This window comes from Antechinus flavipes, chromosome 6 (genome assembly GCF_016432865.1).
Source record: "Antechinus flavipes isolate AdamAnt ecotype Samford, QLD, Australia chromosome 6, AdamAnt_v2, whole genome shotgun sequence".
NCBI lineage: Eukaryota > Metazoa > Chordata > Mammalia > Dasyuromorphia > Dasyuridae > Antechinus > Antechinus flavipes.
Window position 1 is genome coordinate 201,745,650 of NC_067403.1, and position 25,761 is coordinate 201,771,410.

Sequence of the window (25,761 nt, forward strand, 5' to 3'; positions counted from 1 at the left end):
TTTAAACCTTTTTGATCTGATTTTTCTTGTGCAGCATGATAAATGTGGAAATATATGTAGAAGAATTGTACATGTTTAACATATATTAGATTACTTGTTGTCTAGGGAGGGGGAAGAAAGGGAGGGAGAAAAATTTGAAACAGGGTTTGCAAGGATGAATGTTGAAAATGTATCTGTTGGACATGGCTCTCTTCAACAATGAGATGAACCAAATCAGTTCCATTTGTTCAATAACGAAGAGATGCAGCTACACCCAGTGAAAGAACTCGGGGAAATGAGTATGAACCACAACATAGCATTTCTACTCCCTCTGTTTTTTTCTGCTTGCATTCTGATTTCCCTCTCAGGTTCTTTTTACCTTATGTCTTAGTCCGATTTTTCTTGTGCAGCAAAATAACTGTATGGATATGTATACATACATTGTATTTAACATTTATTGGTCATGGGGAGAGGAAGGGGAAAGGGGGAAGGGGGAAGGAGGGGAAAAATTGGAACAGAAGGTTTTGCAAGGGTCAATGCTGAAAAATTACTCATGCATATATCTTGTGAATAAAAAGCTATAATAAAATAAAATTAAAGAAAAAGAAAATGTATCTTGTGTATTTTTAAAGTAAAAAGCTATTATTAAAAAAAAATCCATCCCTAACATCTATGTATTAAAAAGAAAAATATACAGAAGGGGAGTAAGGAGGCAAAAATCACATTAAGTCTCCCTCCAACACATTTTTAATACAAATGAAAACTTTTCTTACTTCACAGTCAACTAATTTACATACATGTAGATTCTTAGGATAAAATCTCCTTTAGAGACAGCAACTAATATAGTAGGTTTTTTACTAAATTATACTGTATTTAAATTAAAACTAGAAAGATCAGCTTCCCTTTATAATTTCTATTACCTACATACTGACACTAAATTATTTCAAAATCTTTTAGGATTTTAGGATTGAATGACTTTTGGTCAATCAATAAGCATTTAGTAAGTTCCTACTACTTGCCAGGCACTAAGAGAGTGCTCAAAGGAGGATCGAAAAGTAAAACCTCTCAAGGTACTCAAAGTCTAGCAGGAAAGCCAACAGGTCAACAACTATGTATAAGCAGGAAAAGTCTAGGTTAAGCTGTAGCTAAATTTAAAGAAAAAGCACTATAATTAAAGAGTGGAAAAGTCTTCTTGAGTGAACCCCTCCAAGTTGAGACTTGAAAGCTTAGAGGCTAAGATGATGAAGGATGTGGGGGAGAGAGAGGAACACTCAGCAGGAGATGGAGCACAGTGTGATAGAACCCCAAGGAGGCTGGAGACAACAAGGGAGGAAGGAAGTCCTAAATCACCAGAAAGGAAAGGAGGTAGGACATTGGTTAAGAATCAATCCAAAAATTTTGTCCTTGATTACAGAGGTGATGGAGGGCCATCAGCGTTGGGAGGTGGAGGTGCCATGAATGAGGGAGATTAATTTGACAGCTGAGTGATAATGGAGTAGAGTGGGCAGTGTCATAAGAAAAGGTAGAGACTACAGCTTGATGTGAGGAGTAAGAGTGACGAGTCACGGCTGAGAAATTGGTTGGGAGTCAGTGACGGGAGGCAGGAGTGCCTTTAGGAAAAGGGGAGAGCGGGGTCAGAAGAGAAGTTCAGCTTGACACGCTACTTTTAAAATGTCTACAGGACATCCAATTCAAGGTATCTGAACGACAGCTGTGGACAGGGGAGTAGAGGTTAGGGCTGGACCAACAGAGATCAGAGCTGACATGGAGAGCTAGATCAAGTGAGATTTTGGAGGGATGGGATGTGGAAGCAAGGAAGCAGATCATGAATAGGGAAAACTGAAGACTGCTGAGAGTGGGGACAATAACGGGGTAATTTACCGTGAAAGAGATGGACGGGGACCACTTGTGCATGTAGAAAGGTTAGCCTTGGCAAGGAGAGTTACCTCTAAATGGCCTCAGTTTTTTAATTAAATGAAACAAGCTTCTTAGATTAAGAATCTGAGGGGAAGAAAAACCACAAGTTTTATGCTACAAACATTTTTAATGGATATATATGTGATGACGGCGCTAGCACCCAGGATACCTTAGAATCAACTGGAATCATGATAAGCAAAAGTCCTTAGTCTTTATTCTTGGTCTTTAGAGGTAGAAGTGAATTGGATGAAAGCAGAATCTCTTTGACCTCCTTCTTGCTCATGTACGCCAAAGTGACCCTGGTTAGTCTTACTCCATCCCCCAGTCCCTCCTACAATCCTCTGTATACACCAATCATTGAGCCAGCACAGGATAGTGGGAAGGACCATTTTCCAAGCATATGCCCATATTGTCCAATCAGTAGTTAGCCTTAAGTGCTCGGCTGTCCTGACCCCAGTGCATCGACCAAGAGTTTCAGCCCTCTACAGATATAGGTTCTTTTAATGTTAAATAAACTGTATATTTTTTAAAATAGAAATACTCTCATGATTTTCTCCATGTTTGTTCAAGTAGAATGTGAACAGAAGTGAGAACATAGCAGTGTAGAATTAAACAATGCAGAAGTTATCAAGAGTGCAACCAGGGAAGGAGTGATGGCCCAGGAAAGAAAGGAAGAAATGAAGGTCATATTGAGGATGAAAAGCAAGGTTTGGGGTTATAAGGCGGAGAAGGATGACCGCAGATTGTGATAAAGAATAAAGGAATGTCAGGATTCATGAACATGGATGTGGAATATTTGTCCATGATAGCAAAACCAAAGCTATGTCTGTGTAGCGGAGGCGGAGTGGAACAGACCATGGGAAATACACAAAGCGGAAGAACTGAGAGGTTAGGATTGCAACAACAGGTACATGAGGGCAAGATTTGAGGAGGAAAGAAAGTCTGAAAGCCAGCTACTGATCCCCTGAGAGAGAAGAATGTTCCTAGAGGTTGGTAGACAACAAAACCAAAACTCTGACTGGGTGATGAATAGAAACTGAACGAATTCAAGGGAGGAGAGAATCCTGAGTGTGAGGGGCAGAGGAAGAATTTGAAAACTGCAATGGCAAAGAATATTCCGACGCTCTTCCCTGATCAGTTCCACCTCCTTACTACTAGTAACAGGAGAATCCAAGTTTTTAATACCTCTGTGTGGTAGGTCCAACCTTTGAAATCCCAGGAGCTTATCTCACTTCATTTGTGGATAAGAAATGAATCTGTAATTTCAATGATATAAGGAATTTCTAAATAAGGAAACTCAGTCAATCAATGCAGTTGGCACATTCTCTGTCACCTAGAGAGTTGTTTAGAACACTGAGATTAAGTGATTTGCCTATGGTCATACACCAAGGGAGGGACTTGAAATTTGGGTCTTCCTTGTTTCTAAGACAGCTCTCTATCCACTATACTACATTGCTTAAATCTGTGTTAAAAATGAGTTAAGTGGGAGAACACAGTGGTATGTTTTCTAGTTCCTCCTGAATCACAAGGTTCCAAGTCTTTCTTTCAAATGCATTCTCAGAATCTGATGAAAATGCATGTGCGCACAGCACACATTATGCCTCTCCCTCTCCTCTGTCTGTCTCGTCTCTTCTCTCGCTCCTCCTCTCCCTGTCACTGACACAAAGCATTACAAAATCAAAGAGCAATGAAATTTCAAAATAAACTCATATTTGCACATCCCAATAAGGTTTGTAAAGCATTTTACTCTCAATCACTCTGTGTATATATTTTATTACCTACATTATAAAGCTGATAAAAACCAAGGCTCTCCATGTAAGTAAACTTGCTTGTAGTGACTACTAAATAGTACAGAGTAGAACCAAGGTCTCTTGCTTCTAAGTCCAGAGTTTTGTTATGCTGTGTCTGAGATAAGTTATTTATCATTTGGATTTACATTTTCCCTTCTTTCACTAGGGGAGTAATCAAGAGCTGGCTGTTGTTCTTCACTCACAGATAGATACTGACACTATATAAGATTTCACACAAGTGTGCTATGGAATTAGTTTTACAATTTTCAAAAAAAAAAAAAAAAAACCCTTGGTATTGATTTTCTGTTGTGACTGAACTAGATTTTGTCAAATAAAGCAAGAGGGTCAATATACTTCCCCAGAAAAACATAAAAATTGAAATGTACCAATTCTAAAGCCCTAAATACAATTTTGGACCAATTTCTTAACAGTGAAGGCTGAAAAATTTCAAGTGAGGAAGATGTCACCAAGAGTAGATGTAGGTTCAAGGCCAACATTCTCAGAACAACATGTTAAAAGTTTTACCGGGGCCCACTATTTAAATTAGTGGAAGGTTATATTTAATTCTCTCGTACCTATAAATCTACCAATTAAAGACTTTGGTCAATTTATCAGCATACTTCCAGCAGCAGTTTCAAGACATTCCTTCCAAAATATGACCAACAGAAGCGTGCTGAGCAGTGGATAAAAAGCAGGTTTTGGAGATGAGAATGGAAGGAGTGGGAAAGGTGATGACAAAGTATTAAGTGCTTATAAAGTTCTGGGAATTATGTTAAGATAAAATATAACTGAAAATTTAGTGTTTCAAAAATTTCACTGCCTAAGAAAATGGAAAAGTAAAATGGTCCCAAATACCTGTTATACATACAGCACAAGATCTGTGATTTCAACAATGTATTTCTCCCTATGATAGCAACATAACTCATTCACGCCTGCTTATCCTGAATGACTCTTTCCCTAAATCCTCCATAAATTCACTTTAGGAATCATTCAGTATATTTGCCATAGCATGGATACCGCTAGAAGAAACAGATTATCATCAGTGATTGCTCACTCTGGCTGTGAAACCGTTTGTTTTGCAAATCTTTCACCAACTTTCACATAACTAATGTCTTATACATACTTAATTGCAGTCATCTTATGTTCACCACACTTTTCTGTGATCCTTAACTTCAATTTTTTGAAGATAGAAGATTTGAAGCTATATATCATCACTAGAAGGAAGATGTTACTGAAAAGATTGTTACCTTTGCTTCAGGAAGAAGGCCTGGTTGGCTTGATATGCCTTAGATTAGGATAGTCCTAATAAATAGGACAGTTTTGAAAGTTACATGTTAAATTAATTTTGAATTTAGAAAACATGAGATGTAGATGAAAATGTTCATTCTACCTGATGCTTGTTAAAATCAAAAAAGAAAAATAAAAGCATATAGCCATATTATGGGACTTAAATGCCCTAAGTACATACCAGAAAAGCAATTCCATAATCCCCAGATTATTAGACAAATTTGTACTGCTCTGAGAAAAAAAAGCAGAAAATATAACAATCAGTCCTAAAAGATACTCTTCTAAAAGGGAAGATTTACTTGAAACTAAAAGCTGATGAAAGCCTACAAAGAAATAATCAAAATTCAAGATCCTAAGAAAGAAAAAAGGAAACAAGTTAATATGACTGTCAGAGGGAAAAGAAAACGGATTTGGGAGTTGGATTTAAATCCCACTTATCATCTATTAGCTGTGCAGTCACAGGAATGAGTGATGAAGATGATGGTGAAATCAAAATTATAATAGCATTTTTAGCACTTTAAATTTCATAGATATTCATAGATAAAGTTCACTTTATCCTCACATAAATCTACTATTTTATTCAGGCAAATGCTAAATTAATTCCTCCATGGTTACTCACACAGCTATAGATGTTGAAGGTCAGATCTGAACTTTGGTATTCCTAATTTCAGGTTCAACTATCCACTGGACCACCTAACTGCTAGATGTTACTTAATTTCTCTGGGCCTTAGTTCCTTCATCTGTGAAATGAAGAAATTGGAGTTCCAGATCTCTAAAGGTTCCGTGATCTTGCAATTAGGAAAATTAATGGGAACAAATGCAAATTAGGAAAGTAAATTTTCGAATTTATAAAAATATAAAATATAAAATATAAAAAAGCCTGAAGGTGAAAAGAAAGCAAAGGAGCTCAAGAACATAATTCTGCAACTCTCAGGAACAATTTCTGTCTTTTATATAAAAGAAATTAAACATGAACAAATGCCACAATATGACCTAACCTCAAGCCTCTAGAATGAAAAGATAAATGAGATAATGAATGTGATAATTACACCAGACCACTAAAGATGAATATATAAAGAAACAATAAAATTATGTAAAAATTATTAAGTTAAATTAAACAATGACCAGGAAAGGAAAATAGATGGTAACAGATGTAAGGTTAAAAGGGACCAATTCTCAAGCTTTTTTGTCTCAAGAACACTGAGACTTTTAAAAACTGAGGACCATACCTTCCAAAAGCTTCTACATATATGCCTTATTCTTGTGAAAATGGTTTTGACCTAGTAGACTCTCTAAACACCTCAAGGACTTCCAAAGGTCCTGGACTACCTTTTTGAGAAGCAGAGATCTGGCTCAATTTGTTCATTTTACAGATGAGCCAAAGAAAAGAAGGTTCTTGACCAGAATTACACAATAGCAAAATAAAAATTTTAGTCCAGATAGGACTCTAATTCCAAATCTCAACTTTGTCTATTCCAGAGCCAGTTCCCACCTATGAGATATTAAGAATTAAAGAATACTTTTTAAAAATCTGGTTGTACTCACATAAGCACAACTAGTAGCATATACCAAAGTGCTTAAAAAATGAAAATATCATTTTAGAAAGTAATAAAGGTAGAAGGAACATAAGTACTTTGTAAAAAAGAAAAAGCTTAACAACAATAATAATAATAAAGCTTAATACCTGTAAGCAAACTAAAGCCAAATAATCTATTTGCAAGCTAATTAATTTTTTAGCCATAGCAATTCTCACTTATAGAGATCTATGTCACCAAGAGAGTATGCCTCCCCCTCACCCAAAAAAAAAAAACAAACAAAAAAAAACACACCTTTCAAATGCTCAATAAGTAAAAAGCCATAAGGTATAATCAAGAACAACTTAAGTGAAGCTACAATTTAAAGACAACTAAAAAGCAAGAGATGAAATTATGACTTCAAAGCTTCAATTCTATCACTTTGGATAGTCTCTAAAAGTTTAAAAAATAGGATCCCAAGAGGAGAAGGCAACTGATTACTAAATTAAAAGAATAGGATGAGAAGCAGGTAGGTGTTGCAGTAGAGAAAGCACTGGCCCTCGAGCCAGGAGGACCCGAGTTCAAAAGTGGTGAGAGAGGGAGAGAATGAGGAACTTGAGAAAGCTAATTAATCCTGTTTGTCTCAGTAAGATGAGCTGGAGAAATGGCAAACCATTCTTTGCCAAGAAAACCCCAAATGGGATCACAAAAAGTAAGGCTTCTCTTAAACAATCAACAAAAGTAAAAAGCAAAGCAGACTTGAGACCCATTCTTTCTATCTAATATCTAAATTTCAGAGCAGAATAAAGGAACTGAGACTCATCTCAATGAATTTCAAAATTATATTTAATTAGGTTATTATTAATACTGTCAATAAGAATAAAAATTACCCTACCAAAACCTAAGACACACTAGAACAAATCATTAAGAATTAAACACAGAAAAGTGCCACTTGGAGACAGAAAGTCCATAAAACAAACATAAGGCAACAACTCAAGTGTAGTTAGGAAGTGATTGACATCATTTGAGTCAGGTAGTACTAGTATTATTATCCCCACTTTGCAGATAAAGAAATCAAAGTTCCAAGGAAGTAATGATTTATCTAGGCTTGCACAACTACTAAGTGCAGAGCCAGAAATTTATTCAAGGTCTTCTGATTGTAAATCCCATACTCTTTTCACTACAATGTACTGACAAGATCAAGAAAGACTGGCTGTGTGTGTGTGTGTGTGTGTGTGTGTGTGTGTGTGTGGTCAGTCTGAAAGGTCATGGTCAACCATAATCTGAATATGAGTCGGTAATGTTGGAAAAAGCTAACATGACACCAAGATACATTAAAAGGAGTTTGATAGACAAGTACAGGTTAATGATACTATCTTACATTATTTATATATGTTTAATAGGGCTCCGTGTCCAGTTCCTGCCACTGAATTTGAAAAAGGAGGCAAAGAAACTTAAAGGTTGAAAAAAAAACTGGCTATTCTCTCCTTCTTTTCCTATATCTCTATCCTTGATGAACCACATCTCTGCTCTATCCTCCATTCTCAAATTCTTTTCCCCATTATCCTATCACCCAATGCCAAATACCAACCCACCACTAACTGCCTCCTCAACCTTGACCTATCTCCCTCACCTTTAACAAACCGCCCCTTCCATCTCATCCTTTATCTACCCTCCCCTTTTCTGCCAAGCATTCGAAAAACCAGTCATCATTTAGGGCATTTACTTCCTGTCCTCTGGAAACTGCTCTTCTCAGCAATGCTCTCAATTGCCAAACCAAATAGACTTTCTCAATTCTTGTGGTTGACATGGCCACTGTAACACCCTACAGCCTGGTCTACACCACGACCATTATCATCATCTCCCTAACACCAAAACCCCGTCCACTTATCTAATCCAGCTGCTTGTGTTTTTATATGTAAGCACATGATACCCACACATACTTACTTCCATCTAAACTTTCCTGTTCCCTCCATGCAGTTTTAAAATGTCCCAAAGACCCTCTTTTATTGGCAAAACTTTCTTCCTCCTCCAATGAAGACAAAAGAAAAAAAGAAAACCGTGTGTATGGCTTTGAGTTTTTTCCCCTACATCTTGAATCCATCACCTCTCTGTCAGAAGGTGAGCAACATGCTTCATCATATGTTCTCTGGAAGACGTGGCTGGTCAATGCATTGATTAAAATTCTCAAGTTGTTTTTTTTCCCCCATAAAATATTACTCTGCTGATCATTATATACATGACACATATAAACAATACTATATGATGATCAATTCTGATGGATGTGGCCCTTTTCAACAATGAGATGAAACAAATCAGCTCCAATTGAACAGTAATGAATTGAACCAGCTTCACCCAGCGAAAGAACTCTGGGAAATGAGTGTGAACCACTACACAGAATTCCTAATCCCTCTATCTTTGTCCACCTGCATTTTTTATTTCCTTCACAGATTAATTGTACACTATTCCAAAGTCCGATTCTTTTTGTTTAGCAAAATAACTGTATGGACATGTATACATATATTGTATTTAACATATACTTTAACATATTTAACATGTATTGGTCTACCTGCCATCTGGGGGAAGGAGTAGGGGGGGGAGGGGGATTGAAACAAAAGTTTTAAAACTGTCAATGCTGAAAAATTACCCATGCATATATCTTGTAAATAAAAAAGCTTAAATAAAAAGCTATAATAAAAAAAAGACACTACTCTGCTTATATAAACTGGGCTTTGTCAGGGAATTCCTCAACACTGTTCAAATATGGGGGCGTTTTGGAGAAGATTTCATGGATCAGCTATGGAGCTGGTCTAGATTATGAGGTGTCTTTAACCTCTTATATTATAGATCCCTTAATCTAGTGAAATTAATACTCCTTTCTCAGAATACTGTTAATGCACAAATGCACAAAACCTATTAAGCAGAAACATAAAGGAAACTAGGGAAATAACTATTCAAATACTTTTTTTTAAATGAGTTTATGGATCACAAGTTAACACTCCATCATCTTGACATCAGCTTCTCTAACTCTAAAATTCTATTAGTGTATCTTTTTCAAAACTAAAATCCAATTTCAATGGTTTTTTTACAAGATGGAAGACACTCTGGGGTCTCCAAAGCTCTACCAGCAAAGACTTTAAATAGACTTGAAAAAAGACTGGGCTTCTTATTTTAGGACTAGCATATTTGAATGCTAAGATGCCCATTAGCAAGCTGGTCACTAGACTTTTTAGGTGACAAATTCCATAAAACAAAACAGATTTTTAAAAAAAACACACAAAATGGGTCATGAAGCTATATTACTGATGAACTTAACTTGTGATACTAAATATGAGATCTTTGGCTAATAAATCAACAATCACTTAAGCTGGAGACAAAAATCAGACAGACATTGCTCTCAAAAATCTTAAATTCTAAGGAGGGAGACAATATGCACATATGGATATCCAAACTGTATATAAAATAAATAGAAGGTAATTTTAGAGTCAAGGTACTAAGGAAGGTGGAGGGAGGGTGTTAAATGAAGGGTTTATTTGTTTTGAGATGATCTCTTAAAAAAAACTAAGAATTCTAAAGAGAAAAATTGAGATGGGATTAAGCAATCATGTAAAGCAAGGGAACTGTAAAGGACTGCAAAGTATATGAAAAGAAGTCTTCTACGATAATCTTGCTAAAAACCAAAGGAAGAAATAAGTTGCAACTAAACAGAAGGTGACAAGTTTTCTTTAGCAATGGAAATAATAAATTAGTAGAATAAATAAGTTTTAATAGGCATCTTTTTGGGGGACTACTTGGCATTACTACCACTTTGCATGTATCAAACATGCAAACAATGTTTGCCTTCCCCACTTGGGGGGAACCCCCCCAAACAAACATCCTTGAAGAAAACTGCAGCTTCTGCAGTAACACTGACTTTAGAGAATGAAGAAATGGAAATCTTATATATGTAATTCAATAAACATCTTTAAACCAAGTCTACATTATACATATCTTGATAATCAGTGACTTCAATGAAAAGGAACTGAGAACTGAAAAAAAAAAAAAGGAAGAAAATAGGATCGAGACTAAAAGAGTTAAGTCTCATTCCTGCATATCATGAATACTTTATTTAAGAACAAGCATGATTAAGTATAGACCCCAAAGAGATAGAAAAGGGAATGGATCCATATATATAAAAGTATTTATAGCAGCACTTTCTATTCTAGCAAAGAATTAAAAAATAAAGTGGGTAGCCATTGAGGAATGGTTGATGAGATGATGGTATATGAATGTAATGGAATATTATTGTACTTCAAGATATGACAAAAAAGGATAAATGGAAATCTGAGAAAACACATATGAACTGATGCAGAGTGAAGAGAGCAATCAGGAGAACTATTTATATTACAAGTAATAACCAACTTTTCAACCAAAGCCATCCATCTCTGGACTCAAAATAACATATACGTTGTGTTGTAAGTCACCTTGGGAGTCATTTGCAATATCTGCTTGATTTTAACTATTACAGGGTTGGGTTTTTATGTGAGGTGGGGGGTGAGAGGTGTTGCTATATGGCTGGGAATCGTAGAACACCACAATCTCCAAAGAATAAAAAATTTGGGTCACCTAAGAAGACATGGAGACATCTTCTTGATGATAGAGATGTCTTTTCTCTTTCTGATATTCTCCTGAGGATGCATTATAAGCTCATAGGAACATAGCAGCCATTTAATCAATACCCGAATGATCTTTTTTATATGTTGAGGCATTTTTCTCTTAAGTTGGAGCATAAAATCCTTGAGATCAGGTATTATATTCCTATTTCTTTGAAATCCATTTAGAGAGGCTAATCTACAGCCCTGCTGTCCACTTTCTCAATCCCACTGAGCTCAATGTTGCTATATATACTATGTTCCTTATCTGCCTATTCCTCCCACTGTACTCTCTGGAATTCCCAGTCTATGGCTCTTATTCTCATGATTTCCGGGTCCCAATGAGTTAAGGTACCTCCTGGATGAGGATTTAGCTTAGGTCTCCCTCTCTAGTACTGGTGGTATTTTGCTCACAGTTCCAAGTGGGGAAGGCAGACAGACCCTTCTTTTGCCACCATCATTCAGCGCTGGCTCCTACTGTGAGATTCCCAATAGCCACACTTCTCCAACCTGCATCCTACAGCTGATATGTACTACTTGGGCACACTTTCCCAATTCTCTCAAAGAAGTCAGTACTTGGCTCAGCATTCATCACCATCCCAAGTGCTCTCCTACAGAGGATGACTGGCATGTCCTAATTTCCCAGCTCCCTGACTTGCTCAACTCCTATGGATTCTTGCACTCTGCCTCAGTTCCACAAAGAGATGGCCGCATCTCTGAGCCTGCCACGATGACGCCATGAGGCTCTTGCCAACAGCTGTTCCATTTCCCTGATGAAAGTCCTTTGTCACATGACGACATCCCATCATTCCCTTTCTCCTGGAGCCTCTCTCCAGACTTAATTCTTTGCCCTCTCACCAGTCCTTATTCTGCCAGGCCATCACCCTCTTCTAGGCTATCCGCTTCCTTTCCTAATCATGACCCGTGAGCCACTTCAGCTCTTCCCACCCTTCCTTCTCGGCCTCCCCCGCTCACCATCCGTGTTATGCCCATTCACTGTGACTGTACTCCAGTGGTTCTGTCCTCAACCCCATTCTCTCTCCAGCACTGCCAAACTTCCTTATATTGGTAAAAAACACTACCTCCTTTCCAACCCAATTTCCAGTCTTGCTTCCACCCTCCCTCTTCCTTCCTACTCACTGTGCTTTAGGATTGAGAGAATCTTGCCCTTTCCATCTTGAGAACTTCATGCTTTCCCCACTCACACAGCCTAGTTTGGGCCCTTGTCATCTCGTGCTTGGAGAAGCAATCGCCTATTTGATGCGATACCCAGCCCACACAACCCATCCGACTCGCAGCCACCAAAGGGATTTTAAGATTCCTTGTCCGGCAAACCCCACACTGTCTTGGGGAAACTCCTCTGTTTGACATTTTAAATTGTCCTTTTACATTTGACTCTTCATTCAGTCACACATGTTTACTCACACAACCTTTCCGATCTCCCTGCTCAGCTCAAGACCACTTTTCTCCTTACACCCTTCCTGGTCTTCTGTCCCTCCCCACCTTCACCTACTCTGTATTCACTGTGTCTGTACTTTCTCTATAATGGTACATGCAAACGTTGTCTCCCTTGTCTCCCTCATTTGAACCAAAGTCCTTAAAGGAAAAGGCTGTCTCACGTGTGCCTTTGAGTACCAAGTATGAAGGTCCAGCATACAGGAAGTTCTCAATTAATGCATGTTGCCTGATTAGGCACTTACCTTCCTTCTGATTGGAGCATGGGTTAGGGAAAGACTGCACAGTAGGTGGCAATACTACAAATGTGCTGCACTAGATTCTAGGATCTTTGCCAACTACCTGCTACATCACATATTTCTAATTTGTAGAAGTTTAAATTAATATTTCAAAAAAGAAAAACAAACTTACTTTAAAAACTAGTCTTCATTTTACTTGTAAAAATACTTCTGACAGTGTTCCACTTCACTCAGTCTTGTGATATTTTGTGCAGCTTCCCAAGCTGAAAGAGATTAATGTACCATTATAAATGACAGCATAATATAAATAAGACGCTATCCCACACTATGAAAATATATTCTCTAATCCTTGTATATGTGGTTTCAAGTTATGAATAATTTTTCCTATTAAGACAAACAGGAAAGCAGTTGTCATATATATTTTATTTCATATATCTATAAGTCAGTAAACATGCATTTATGCTTAATGTTCCCCCCAGTCTGCTATACTATACTCCCCTCAAGGCCTAGAATCTCAAAATTAAAAGTTTTCAGAGGTCATCTAGCCCAACCTGCCCTGAAGAGGTATACACTCTATGTAAAGGCCTATTGTGAAGGAAAATAAGTTATCCACTTCACTTTGAGATAGTACCACTTCTACCTCAAGCCAATTCCATTACTCCTTTGCCTGCCCACTGAGGACAAGCAGAACAAGTCTAGTTCCTTTTCCACATAACGGATCTGAAATCTGAAGTTTGTCCACTTTCTCCCTCCTTGAATGCTCTACAAAGTAGGAGAAACGTCCCTATAGATACACAGCTTAGCATAAGTCTTATACTAGACCAAATATATACACATTCAGTCCAGAAAGCAAATTTGAAGGCACTGAAGGAGCAATTCTTAGCATATTTGAAATAATGAAAAATATCCAATGCTTAGGGGGAATAGAAATATTACAGAAAAAGCAAATGAAAAACTATTAATAACTAGCAATTCATGTCTACTTTCCCATCTCTAGGAAATATTTGTAAGTAATCAACACACAAATTGAAGATATTTTTGATGAAGGATTTAAAAATCTCAATGAAAGAAGAGATAGATTTTTTAAAACATTATATAAGAGTCTATATGTTTATAGCAACACAGTGACAGAAAAAGAATGTAAGATCTCACTGGTGTTTATTTAAAAACATCTGATTTGATAGCGCACCTTATCAAGCATTTATCAAAATCATAAAAAATTCACCCAAAACAAGCATGATGCATAAAATTGGGAGATATATATTGCTAAAAGTGTTTGCCATAGAGGAAGGCTCATATAGTTAAATAAGTAGTTCTCAATAGAGAGCTGACCCCATTTATGGATGACATTATGCTTTTTCCATCTAGTTTCAGAATACAAGGAGAAATTCCTAAATGATATCCATAATTACTCAAGTGAGTATGCAGTATGTATTCATAAAAGACCAAGTAGAGGAAAAATGGTTACAGTCTAGGGCAGAGTTCAAACTCCTTGCCATAATACTGCCAAATGGGATTAAAATGTAATTGGGAAACATTCAGCAAGACATAAAAATGTGACAGTTGTTAAGGTTGTGAGTCTTGTTAATTTTATTTGCTTTAACATTAAATTGTGTTATTTGTTAGTGATTTTCTACTTGAGTCTGACATCACTGATCTAGATTATAATAAATTATAATAAAACAGCCAAGATAGCAAAGAAGCACCTGTTCGCATTTCTAATTTTTCTCATTTGGGTCAGTCAAAATTGCCAAGTTTAAATACCAACAGGGAGCTAATTCAATGCAAGAAATATTCAGTGGCTACTATAGACAAGGAATTGAGCCAAATAAAGCAAAAGGTTCATTAAATGCTTACTCTGTGCAAGAATTGTACAAGATGCTCGAGACACACAAAGAAAAACATAACAATCCCCATATTCAAGGAGCTCACATTCTAATACAGCAAGATAGCACAAGTTGAAGATTTCAGCTTAAAGTCAGATGGATTCTTGTTGTGATGTAGTAAAAAACAAATGGTAACAGAATCTTCTCTAATGTTATTACCATTAATAAAATCCTATTTCTGAGGTATCAAGGACTTTGGTATCAAAAACTTTTATTTTCTAGATCTTCAGTAACTGTGTGTGCTGAGTAGACAAGAATCACACATCTACGGAAGTGGTAAAGTCACATCTCTAAAGGACAACAATGGGTAAAAAGAACAACCCTTCAGCAGTGCTGGGGGTCCAGATGGACCTCTGCTTCCAAAGCTCTTGGGTTTATCTGCCTTTTAGAAGCAGTTAGTTGGGCAGTGGCTGGTATTAGTAAGGATGCTGGATTCCATTCCCACAAAGGTTGCTCTCCTTACTGGGGGCAAGGGCAATGGTCTAGAGAAAACTGTGGTTCCCCGGCTATCTGCTCATGAATGGCTATTTGTCAAATTGTATATCACCATGCCGATTCACTAAATCTGGAGTCCATTAAAATGCCCCTTTCTTCTCTCATTAACTGCTTAGCCACTTCTCCTATTCTATAATTGTTTACAGCCAATAAGGCTTTATTTAACTAAACAAATGTATCAAAAAAAAAAAAAATACACCCAATATTTCAGAAGAGGGGCACTGCTGTAATTATCTATTTTCCAGATAATAAGGTTTCAGTTACTGAAGAATTTTGACTTGATTTTGGTGATAGCTTCATTTTCATTCCAACTTAAAAAGACTTCAACAGAAGATGGAATAAAATTTTATATTTGGCCCAGTGTTATAGGCTATTGAGATATCCATGATGCTATCATTCAACATATTCTTCTTAAGTTTTGATAATTGCAAATGTAAAAAGGCTATCTTTTCTTGACATGGTTTGCAGATTAGTTATTTTTTGATCAATTAACTTACATTTTCTTCTATTTTTTTTAACAAAAGTTTTGTTGATGTATTGTTTTTACATTAAAAACATAGATTAACCCCACTCTTATAAGATCTTTTTGTAACAAAGTAAAGCAATTAAGTAAAATTAACAATATAGTAGCTTCATCTGAAAGTACATAATATATTCCATATCTGTAGCATCATCCATCTATTTTTAACAGAAATTTTTTTCATTACTACATGTATCATCATTTAAGAAAAAAAAAGGAAGAAAAACTACATTTCTTTTAACATATATGCAAGTTTCTCCACTCACATATATGAATATGCATGCACACCCACGCACACACACTTCCTCACTGGTTCTCTGGAATCATGAATGATGCAAGTTTTTCAGCTGTCTTTACAGTACTATTATAGAAATTGTTCTTCTAGTTCCTCTTATTATTCCGTCTATAAGTCTTCAAAATTATTTTCAATGTTGATGTTATAGTATCAAATGAGATTTGTAAAGTACTTATCTTTATATAGTTAGGTGCAATATATATTTAGCTATTATTAGTATACTAGTGCAAGTTATTCTCTGGGGTCCTCTTACTTTACTTGCTTCATTTCAAATAAGTCATGTCTCTTTGAAATTATCTATTTCCTTAAATGTTACAATCCAATCGTATTCCATCACAATCAAATCCAAGTTATTCAGCCATTTCTCAATTGATGAGTATCCCTTTAGTTTCTAGTTTTTACCACTACAAAAAGTGCTGCAATAATTTTTGTACAATAGGATCCTTTTCTATGTCTGTGATCTCTTTTGGGTACAGGAGTACCTAGAAGTGGGTGTCAAAGGGTCTGCTGTTTCACTGACTTTTCGTTTTAATTCCCAATTGCTTTCCAGAATGGTTGCACCCACTCACAGGTCCTCCAACAACGTATCAATATACCTATTTCTCACAGCCCCACCATACATTTACTATTTTCCTTTTTTTCATCTTTGCCATTCTGATGAGTGTAAGGTAGATTCTCAGAACGGCTTTCATTTTTTTTTTTTTTAATTACTAGTGATTTGGAATTTTTTTTTTAATATGGTTATAAATGGACTGAGTTTCTACACTTGACAATTTCCTCATCATATCCTTAGGCCATTTATTTTAACTGAAGTTTTTTTTTCTTATGAATTTGAATTACTTCCTTACACATCTTTATTTTTCTTGAAGAAAACAGTCTATCTCTGGACTCCATGCCTTTTCACTGGCTATCCTCCATATCTAGAATGTTTCCTTCTTCTCTCTTCTATACTCAAATTTTACCAAAAGAAGTCTAAAAGAAGTCTTTCCCAGTTTTCTTCACTGCTAGTGCTCATCTTCTGGGATTATCTTCCAATTTACACTGTATATATCAAATATGCATAGTACTTCCCACTAGAACATAAGCTCCTTGAGGCAGGGTGCATGTTTTTGTACAGGGCCTCTCACATAGTAAGCTTCTGACAAATGTTTGCTGATTTACTTAACTGATTTTTGCTGCTTATCATGTGGGATCCTTCTCATATTCTTCCACACATATCACAAGGGAATCCACTGAAAATACTGGCATTACTTAGGGTCTCTTCCCTCCTATTTCTTTCATATCCATAGAGTACTGGAAACCGATTGTCCATTGATTAGATCTTTCTTTCTTTAGCTTTAGGTTCATTTTACTTTGTACCTCTCCATCTTTCCCTGCTTAGTACTCCTTATGCTATATATATCAGGAGGAGTTAAAAAGTTTAAGGCATCTGGCATGTTGGGTAAATTTACGGGAAGACATGAATAGGAATCACACAGGACAGGCAGGTAGTGAATGAGATGAAGTGAGATCTTTCAAGACAGTTGTGAAAATGGAGTAAGGCTTCATCTACTTCAGAGTTTGAGGAGGCCTGAAGGACTTTGAGCATTGACCCAAGGGCATACCTAAGTCCCCTTCCTACTATCCTCCCGTGCCACTATTTTCTCCCCATTTCAGTCAAATATGGACAACTATGTACTTATTGGTCAAGTTCAATTTCTTGCTTTTAGAGTGTAAAGATCCTCAGCCAATGAGGATGAGGGTCAGTGGTGGTAGGGTGCATTTGTGTTAGGGATTAAAAGTGTTGCTCCTGCCCCAGAAGGTACTTCCTCCCTTCCATTGTCCGCTGGATGGGTGGGATGCCCTTCTGGAGTGAATATATAATAAACTTTGCTTTGCTTCTAGAGATCTCTCCAGCTTTTTTTATTAAATGGTGACCCCTCACCATTTCTGAAGAAAACACCCTTATCAATAAGATTCCATATAGCACTGGTATTTGCTGTCAGGAAGACCTGGGTTCAAATTCTCTGACACATGAGTCGTGTGACAATGGACAACTATCCTCCTTGTGGCCTGAGAGAATTTCCATACTGGGAATTCCCTATACCAATGAAATCACAGGTTCTCTCTTCTCCCTCCAAAAAATCATTTTTTAAAATTACTTTATTTTTTTAGTCATTTTCTTACTCAAGAAGCTTTCAGGGGCTCCCTATTGGCACTGTAGGAAAAATATACTCTTCAGTTTGATACTTAAAGCCTTCTACAATCTGGTTCCAAGCAAGTTTTCCTAGCTCATTTCACATTATTCTCTCTTGCAGCCTTCTACTTATTTACTGCCTAGAAAGTAGTTCTATCTGGATATCTTCAAAGCTAAATTCAGAGGGTACCTCCTCAAGGGAGGCCTTTACCAATCCTTCCTCAGTTCCATCTCCCAGGAGCTACTGTTCTGTTTTCTGTCAAATTTACTTTGAACTTACTTCTCTATACATGCGTCTTTTCTTTTACCAAATAGAATCTTTGAGGAAAGGAGATGGTTTTCCTTTGCCTTTGATTCTCCACATTAGAGGGTCTTATGTAAAGCAGGCTCTTGTTTAGTACTTAGTGGATTTATGGACCACCCTATAAAGTAAAACAATTACTTCAAATGAGTCCCTCAAAAATTCTGTAAGATCCGTGTTACTCTGCACCATTTGAAGAGAAGGAAAATGTGGTTCAGAAGGACTTTTTTAAGATCCCTACAGCTAATAGTTTCAAGAGCAATTTTAAATTTTTTTTTAATTTATGGAATAAAACAAGCATTTCCATAACAGTACAATAAAAAATGATTACATATGAACCTGTATATGTACTATGTACAATTTGCTATTTCTAAATGTACAAAAAAAATTAATAAGTAAATATTATTTTTTCTTGGGGAAAGTTAGAGATGGCTACCACTAGACAAAGTATGTGTAAGAATTATTCTGTACCTACTTTATTAGGTCTTTCTCTGAATACAGATGTCTTTTTTCATGTCCTTTATAGTTATGTCATAATAATGTTATTATTCTTAACATTCTTAAAACAATATTGTTATCACTATATACAATGTTTTCTTGGTTTTGCTCATTTAGCTCTTCATTATTCTCATTTTTTTCTAAAATCTTTGAGCTCATCATTTCTATTAGCACGGTAGTTCTCCATCATAACAATATACAACTTAGCCATTCCCTAATTTATGGTTATCCCTGCAATTTCTAGTTCTTTACCATCACAAAGAGAACTGCTATAAACATTTTTGAACATATAGATTCTTTTTATTTATTTATTTATTTTTGCTGAAGCGGTTGGGGTTAAGTGACTTGCCTAGAGTCACACACCCTGGAAGTGTTAAGTGGCTAAGACCAGATTTGAATTCAGGTCCTCCTGACTTGAGAGTTGGTGCTCTATCCACTGCAACACCTAGCTGCCCCACATAGCTTCTTTTTAGAAATAGATCAAATATCTATATGGAAACGATCAGCAAGATGGTTTCAGAAAGGCGTGGAGAAACTTCTGTGAACTGATACTGAGTGAAATGAGTAGAAACATATATATATATATATATGTGTGTGTGTGTGTGTGTGTGTATATATATGTGCTAGATCCCAAGGGTGGAAGGAGGCCTTCAAGGATGGGAAGTCTGGAAATACTTTAAATGCCAACAAAGGCATTTATTATTATTTATTTATTCTTGGAGGCACCAGTTTATTGAGCTCTAGGGTAACATGGTCAGACCTATACTTAAGCAAGACCCTTTGTGAACCAAGAGAACTTGGTCCACAGGCAACAACAACACTGAAACAATAATCACCTGTGATTATTATGTTCCTTTAATCAAGACCACGACCTAAGACAGTTGTGGAAAAACACGACTGACCTCACCTCTGTGTTCCGCAGGAAATTCCCATCGCACCGCCTGAAACCCTGCATCTCTTCCCTCAGCATCTGATCTTGGGAGTACAGAAAACCTGACCGCCCAAGGACCGCCCAAGCCCTGGAGGGCCTGTCCAATGCGGCTCTCCGCTTCCCGGACCCCTCCTGCCTGGGGACTCCTCTCGCCCGATAAATGGAAAGGACTTCTTCCTTAGCAATCGCTGACTAAGCATAGCAATGAGGAGCGCTGGATCTCAGTAACTTTATGTGGTAGAATGGGGAACGGTGGATGAGGCGGCACCCACCACCTGGTCTCCTGAAGACTGCAGGGGGATGTCAGAGCATGAATCCCCAGAAGCAATGCCCCCCACAAAGCACTTGGCCTTAGGCCTGCCAGGATTAGTCTTCTACAGAGCGGGGCTTCTGCTGCCCCAGAGAGCCCAAGCTGAGCTCTGACCTGTCTTACAATATAATTTGGCATTTTGTCCTGGACGTCTGACCTGAAATGAATGAGAACTCTCTGGAACTATTTGTTCATCAAAAATCTGTCATCCTGCAATTAACTTGGTGGTGAGCCTCCACTTACATTGGCTTATCCTCTCATGCGAGGCAGGAGGTCCAATAGAAGATAAAATCCTTCTAGAACCTGGATAACCAGAATACAATGAGGCACTGGAGGACTTCAGAGGAATAAAATAGAAGCTACAAACTGATAGTAGGTACAGAAAGTGAGTGTATTTATTAGTGTTGGGACATAGTAGACTCTTAATAGAAATGCAATTTAAAATGAAATTAAAGATGGAAATCATTTGGATTTTGAGATCTTATTTGGGGAGCACACTGGACAGACAAAGGTGGACAGTTTAGCAGGAGCTTTCAAAGTCAGTACCAAGAATTTAGACTCAGTCAGTAAGAAGTGGGTAGCTTTAAGCACAGCAGTTACACAAGCAAAATGTTATGCTATGTGGCCAGGATTGTGAAAAATGAAGTAAAAATATGACAGAAACAGGGATTAGTGAGTAGTAAATTAAAGTAAATTAAAGAACATAGGTATAAAGAGGATAGGAGATGGAATAGCATTGTATAATAGAATGCTATAAAGCTATATATTTGCTGGTCTAAGAAAATCTAGAAACCAAAAGAGTAAAAGGAGATTTGGGGTGAAGAAGAAGCTAGAGTTCATTTAACTAAGTAGAACATTTAGTTCTGACAGGAAGAATTAGAAAGAGAATATATAGCTTAGCAGAGAAAGCCAGAATCCTTAACCTAACAAATGGACTCCCTGGAAACTATAGCAGATGTAACAAAAATCAATGATTTCATAAAACAATAAGAATAGGACAAAGGTAAAAGATTTGGAAAATAAAGTTGTTGTTTTTTTAAAAATAGGGAAGGGGCAGCTAGGAGGTCCAATAGAATACCAGCCCTGAAGTCAGGAAGACCCGAGTTCAAATCTGACCTCAGACACTTAACGCATCCTAGCTGTGTGACTCTGGGCAAATCACTTAACTCCAATTGCCACAAGGAGAAAAAATTATGGGGGGGAGTGTATTCATTTTCTAGTTTTTTTAGATGCATTCCCCATTAATTGATCTTTTCTTTCTTTTCTCTTTAAAAAAAAATACGTTTTTAGAGATATAAATTTTCCCCTAAGGATTGCTTTGGTCACCTTTAAAAATTCCATTGTTACATTGTCATTTTTTATGTCATCTTATTTGGCATTTTGATGACATTTTTAATGTCATCTTTAGTGAAATGATCATTTCTGTGTCTTCTTTGACCTATCATGTCCTTAGGATTAAATTATTTAGTCTCCATTTCTCATTTTTTTCAGAAGCCTCTCAATGGAATTGAAAATAAAAAACTCATTGTATTGATAAGTGAAACCAAGAGCTGTTTAAATCAAATCAAAATGGATTAACTATTACCTAATATGATTTTTTTAAAAAGAGGGAAGCTGAATTCCCAGAGTCAAAAGTGAAAAAGGAATTCTCATCAAACCTGATAAAATGGCTCAAATCTTCCTAACTAGCTTAATCTGCCACAATGTACTCCCCAAATAAAACCTCAAAATCCAAATTATTTTCATCTTTATTTTTTAAAAATTATGCTAATTAAAACTAGAAACTATACTGCCTCATATATTGCGTACATGTCAATAAAACTTAAAACATTTAAGTATACCAATATTTGCCAAAGTATAAAATACCCAAGCTAACAGAACAAGAAATAGGGAATTTAAACAACCCAATCAATCTCAGAGAAGGAAATCAAACCACCAAAGGAAAAAATCCCAGGGTCAGATAGATTCACAAGTAAATTCTAATAAATGCTCGTGATACAATTAATTTCAATATTAAACACCATTTTCAAAAGCTGCAAAAGAGATCTTATCAAATATCTCCTTTGATATAGATATGGAATTGAAAAATAAACCATGGAGAATTAAAAGTTTTCTGTGTAACGCAGGGACACCCTTTCAATGGGTCTGTAAATTCAAATTATTTTCATAATAATTTTTTAAATTTTTTTGTTAAAAAATACAACTAAAATATTATATTTGTCTATTAAATCTTTGTTCTAACTATGAGTGTGTGTAAGGCCAGATTTTCTTCACATACTTAAACCAAAATAACACATTGCAACTCAAGTACAGCAGAAGTCAATTAAGCCAGACAGTAAAGATTTGCAAAAATGTGTAAAACAATGTTATCCTTTTCACAGTTTTTTGCTTTGGAAATAATTTTTCATTAAAATTATCATTTGTTGACATGTAATGGGTTTTTAGTGTTAACTTCAATGAATTAAATATTTATCAATTTGAATTTTTAATTAAGTAAATATTAATAGAACCCACATAAACAAAAAAGTGAATCCTCAATATTGTTTAAGAGTTTACATGGTTCCTGTTTTCCCACATCCCCTCCAACATTCCACATTATCTTTCCCTGTCATTTTAGCCAATCTGACAAGTGTTAGTGGTATCTCAGAGTTGTCTTAATTTGCATTTGTTTAATAATGACTTGGAGCATCTTTTCATATGGCTAAAAATAGTTTCAATTTCTTCCTCTGAGAATTGTCTGTTCATATCCTTTGACCATTTATCAATTGGAGAATGGCTTGATTTCCTATAAATTAGAGTCAATTCTCTATATATTTTGGAAATGAAGCCTTTATCAGAACCTTTGACTGTAAAAATGTTTTCCTAGTTTATTTCTTCCCTTCTAATCTTGTCTGCATTAGTTTTGTTTGTACAAAAACTGTTCAATTTGATATAATCCAAATTTTCTATTTTGTGACCAGTAATGATCTCTAGTTCTTCTTTGGTCATAAATTGCTTCCTCTTCCACAGGTCCGAGAGGTAAACTATCCTGTGCTCCTCTAATTTATTTATTTATTTATTTTTGGGTTGATAAAAGAGGTTTATTATTGGGTTTGGAAGCAAGGTTAAAGCATAGTTAAGGAAGTAGGTGAAGGTAGAGATAAGAAGGGCTCCGGATCCAGGGTTCCAGTGGACAGAGAGTCCTGACGTGCCAGGCATAAGGCTGGCATGTTTGGGACCTCTGCCCTCTAATTTACTTATCATCTCATTCTTTATGCCTAGATCATGAACCTATTTTGACCTTATCTTGGTGTACGGTGTTAAGTGTGGGTCAATGCCTAGTTTCTGCCATACTAGTTTCCAATTTTCCCAGCAGTTTTTGTCAAACAGTGAGTTCTTATCCCAAAAGCTGGGGTCTTTGGGTTTGTCAAACATTAAAGTATTAAAGTTATTGACTGTTTTGTCCTTTGAACCTAACCTATTCCACTGATCAATTAATCTATTTCTTAGCCAATACCAAATGGTTGTGGTAACTGCTGCTTTATAATATAATTTTAGATCTGGTACAGCTAGGCCACCTTCATTTGATTTTTTTTTTTCATTAATTCCCTTGAAATTCTTGACCTTTTGTTTTTCCATATGAACTTTGTTATTTTTTCTAGGTGATTAAAATAATTTTTTGGGAGTCTGATTGGTATAGCGCTAAATAAATAGATTAGTTTAGGGAACTAATTGTCATCTTTATTATATTTGCTCACCCAATTCAAGAGCATTTAATATTTTTCCAATTGGTTAGATCTGACTTAATTTCTGTGGAAAGTGTTTGGTAGTTTTACTCATAAAGTTTCTGATTTTCCTTGGCAAATTTTATACTATCAGTAGTTACTTTAAATGGAATTTCTTTTTGTAATTCTAACTGTTGGATTTTGTTAGTGATAATTGTGAATACATCCAGCCATTCTGGAGAGCAATTTGGAACTATGCTCAAAAAGTTATCAAACTGTGCATACTCTTTGATCCAGCAGTGTTTCTACTGGGCTTATACCCCAAAGATCTTCAAGAAGGGAAAGGGACCTGTATGTGCCAAAATGTTTGTGGCAGCCCTGTTTGTAGCGGCTAGAAGCTGGAAAATGAATGGATGCCCATCAATTGGAGAATGGTTGAGTAAATTGTGGCATATGAATGTTATGGAATATTATTGTTCGGTAAGGAATGACCAGCAGGATGAATACAGAGAGGACTGGCGAGACTTACATGAACTGATGCTGAGTGAAAGGAGCAGGGCCAGGAGATCATTACTTACTTCAACAACAATACTATAATGATGATCAATTCTGATGGACGTGGCCATCTTCAGCAATGAGATGAACCAAATCAGTTCCAATGGAGCAATAATGAACTGAACTAACTATGTCCAGTGAAAGAACTCTGGGAGATGACTAAGAACCATTACGTAGAATTCCCAATCTCTATATTTTTGCCTGCCTGCATTTTTTATTTCCTTCACAGGCTAATTGTACACTATTTCAAAGTCTGATTCTTTTTGTACAGCAAAATAACGGACTGGACATTTATAATTATTTTGTATTTAATTTATACTTTAACATATTTAACATGTGTTGGTCATCCTGCCATCTAGGGGAGGGGATGGGGGGAAGGAGGGGAAAAATTGGAACAAAAGGTTTGGCAATTGCCAGTGCTGTAAAATTACCCATGCATCTAACTTGTAAATAAAAAGCTATTAATTTTTTTAAAAATTACTTTAAAAAAAAGTTTACATGGTCTTCGATAATTTTTAAAGGTGAAAAAGATTCCTGAAACCAAATGTTGGGGATTACTGCTATAAATCAATATTCATAATGAATAGTGACACAAAAATTTTAAATGAAATATTACCAAAAAATCTAAAACAACATACACTGACTAGTAGTTTGGATTTCTACCTGGAATGAAAGGTTGATAATAATAATAAAATGAACAAAAACCCTATGCTCAATCAATACAGAATATGCATTGGATGAACACAACATCCAATTCTATTAAAAGCACTATAAAGTACAGGAATAAACAGTCTTCTTCTTTAAATGATAAGAGTACATATCTAAAATCAAAAGCTACCATTTCAGAGGATGATCCAAAAATATTACAACAGTTTAAAGCTACTTTAAAAAAGGATACTATCTATAATAATGGGTCAGCTGGGTGGCACAGTGGATAGAATCAAGAAGACTCTTCCCAAGTTCAAAAACAGCCTCAGACACCAGCTATGTGACCACTTAATTTTGCTTGCCTCAGTTTCCTCATATCAAAAATGAGCTGGAGGATTTGGCAAACCACTCAGGTATTTCTGCCAAGAAAACCCCAAATCCCAGATTCATGAAGAGTTGGGCAAGACTGAAAAACAAGCAAACAACAAATATGTAATAAACTAGAATCCCTTCCAATAAAATCAGAAGGGAAACAAGTGACATCACTGTCACAACTTCCATTTGAAATGCTGACTACAGCAATAAGACAGGGAAATTGAGAGAATAAGCATTAGGTAAAGAAAAAGAGAA

General features: G+C 36.2%; 1 protein-coding gene across 3 annotated transcripts in view; it reads right to left on the reverse strand.

The window, feature by feature from the left end:
- PCGF3 (polycomb group ring finger 3) overlaps positions 1-25,761 on the reverse strand; it is a 90,194-nt gene that overhangs the window by 47,576 nt on the left and 16,857 nt on the right. For all 3 annotated transcript variants that reach the window (XM_051966503.1, XM_051966504.1, XM_051966501.1), the window contains exon 2: positions 12,985-13,075. The gene's annotated coding sequence lies outside the window, so the exon portion shown is untranslated. The remainder of the gene's footprint in view (positions 1-12,984; positions 13,076-25,761) is intronic.